A 2904-nucleotide genomic window follows, 5' to 3' on the forward strand; every position below is an offset into this window, starting at 1 on the left:
TAACATAAATATTCCCTTGCCAGCATTAATGCCAGAATTTAATCTGAGCAAATGAAAGGGTATGTAACTTTAACCCACAGCCCAGTTACCTCCCACTCCACCAAAATAAAAAAAGGGCAGAAGCGTGCAATGGAAAAAAAAGGACATAAATATCCAAGTTCAAAATATTTAAATAAATACACATGCATATGCACATACATAAACAAACACACACAAGCTAAACTTTAAAATATTTAAACAGATGCAAACTTACACACACACACACACACACACACACACACACACACACACACACACACTCAAACAAAATACCCTAGCCGCCGTCTGGGTCTATATATCAGATAATTGAACTTTTAAAAGTTTGAACACCATATGGACGAGACCTTATGTTTGAACTCTTAAAAGTTCAAAAATCAAATTAAAAAAAACAAAAAAAAAAACCAGAAAAAACCTGCCTGAAAGCTTAAGCAGGGGGGAAAGCCACCCTGCACCCCCACACCCCCTGCTCTTTAAATATACCAACTCCAAGATTGCACTACAGTGCAGAGAATGGAAAACTTACATTGCCACACTGTGCGGGGATCTTTGTTGAAATGTTCGAACTTTTAAAAGTTCGATTATATTGTGTCGAGCATATGACATTCGAACTTTTAAAAGTTCGACAATGTGATAGGAACCTCCGCCGTCCCCTCCCCCCCTCCAAAAATAAAAACGAAAATCTGGTTACATCCAACATTTAAAAACATGCTTACATTCAGTCCCATAGTTCACAATGCCTGTGCTCATTTACTTGCTGTGATTAATCCAGTTCATCAGGTTCAATAAACAAACAAAAAAATAAACTTTTGCACTGCAGAACTACAACTAGAAGGCTGCTGTTAATTTTAAAACTAACTGGTTTTCTATCTCTGGTCTTGTCTTTACTTCTTTCTGAGTTTCCTTCAATCCTGTACCATGTTTTCACACATAAAGAAAAACAAACCTGCATGTTAATGAAGGCAATCCAACATAAAACAAACTATGAATCAAACAAATTGTGGATACACTACCATGGCTGCAAAACACACTTAGATAAAAATCCTTTAATAAAACATACAAAGATGTAATCAATCTCTGAAGAGATAAAAACAACCAAGCTAGATTAGCAATTTCGGCCATAGCCTTCTTCAGATCCTGTTTGAAAAGACCAATCATTTTACTTTATAAAATGAATAGTGTCCCGTCCTATCTCCCAATTGAGACAACTCCTTCCTTACATCCTATTAGCTGATCGTTCAGTCATGTACAAGTTTTGTGCACACCTCTTTTCTCCTCCTATCAAATAATTCTCTTAAAGTTTTTGGACAAGCCTCTCTTTTCAACCAATTAAAGAAGCTTCAGGAGATGTTGTCCTTTTAGAACCAGCTTCAATGGTATTACCCCATTCAGTCCTGGAGAGCGATCAGCTCTCATCTCAATAATCCACTTAGTTTCTGCTATTTCAGTTCTATAACACAAATCCCCATCATCTCAAATATTCTAGTACTTGTTCAACCACCATACATTTAAAAATGTGGCTTTTATGATTCTTCTTAACATGACATGACAGAGCATTGGTTTCAACATTGTTCCTTATATCAGATGCATGACATAAAATTCTTTCTTTAAATGGTCTGTTCATTTTACCAATATAAAAAGCAGGGCAAATCTCACAGGTGGAAACATATATAATGTTCTTACTGATGCAGGTCACATACCCCTGAAATAATACTCAATCCTGTTACAGGGTGCTCAAAGCATGTGATTATATAAAAACCACAGCACCTGTGAGCTTTGCCCTGCTTTTTATATCGGTCAGATGAAGTTTATATTTGGACTGTTTTCAAACCACAGGCCTCTTGTACACATTTTCATTTGATTCACCTTCCTGATTATATTAAAGTTCTTTGTATAATATAGCACCGCTTGTTAGAATGTGCTTTAAATTAGTAGCTGTGATCATTTTTTCTAGTAAGCAATGAAACAAAATATATGACCCAATAATAACAAATCTGTCCATTTCAGAACATTTCAACCATAAAATGGCACTCAAACTTCTGTCATTACTATCCACCAAACATTAGCCAATATACGCAATCTATGAAGAAGTAAAAGTAATTTGAATAATTCCACATTAACTAGATCTGTAACTAATGAAGTGGTTGCTGCTAGCAAACAACTTTATACTTCAGTGTTTCATCTACAAATTTAGTGCCTGCTGCTCTTGAGGAATAAATTACCTATGTTACATTAAAAAAAAAATTGCAAGCTGGTAATACTGCAATAGGGAATAGATGGCAAATTAACAACAGGTTTATAGTTACCAAGCTTCTCATCCAAAGGAGGACACACTCAGGACTGCAGCACCACCCCTTATAGTACGACACAGTATCATCAAGCCATCTACATCCTGTGGGTATAGAACCTACAGTCTTCTTCATCAAAAGCCAGTATGCTACCCATTTACTAAACAAAACAGATGCACATTGAAAACAGACTTAGCATGAGCAGCAGTAAACCTGTCTTCCCTTCAAACTCTCAGTTCCTTGAAAATGCAGTGAAGCTTACAATTCCTTGCAAATGCACTGAAACTCAATTCATTGAAAATGCCTCAAAACTCATTTTTTAAACTAGTTTGGTAGTTTGTGTAGAGGATGTAGGCTCTTGTTTCTTGTAACCAAGTACAGGGTTTGAGCCTGAGGAAATTTACAAACCTGCATAACTCTGAACTGTCCAGATTTTCATAGAATGTCCAGATTTTTGCCTCATATTTTGGGTCTTTTCACATAAAATTTGTGTTTTTTTCTGTAAAAGTTTTTTTCTGAATAATGGCATACATTCGTGTTTCAAACATCATACTTGTTTCAAACGATTCAAAATTTGTTT

The sequence above is a fragment of the Protopterus annectens genome, chromosome 8.part0 (assembly GCF_019279795.1).
Source record: "Protopterus annectens isolate FY-2018-M chromosome 8.part0, PAN1.0, whole genome shotgun sequence".
Lineage (NCBI taxonomy): Eukaryota > Metazoa > Chordata > Ceratodontiformes > Protopteridae > Protopterus > Protopterus annectens.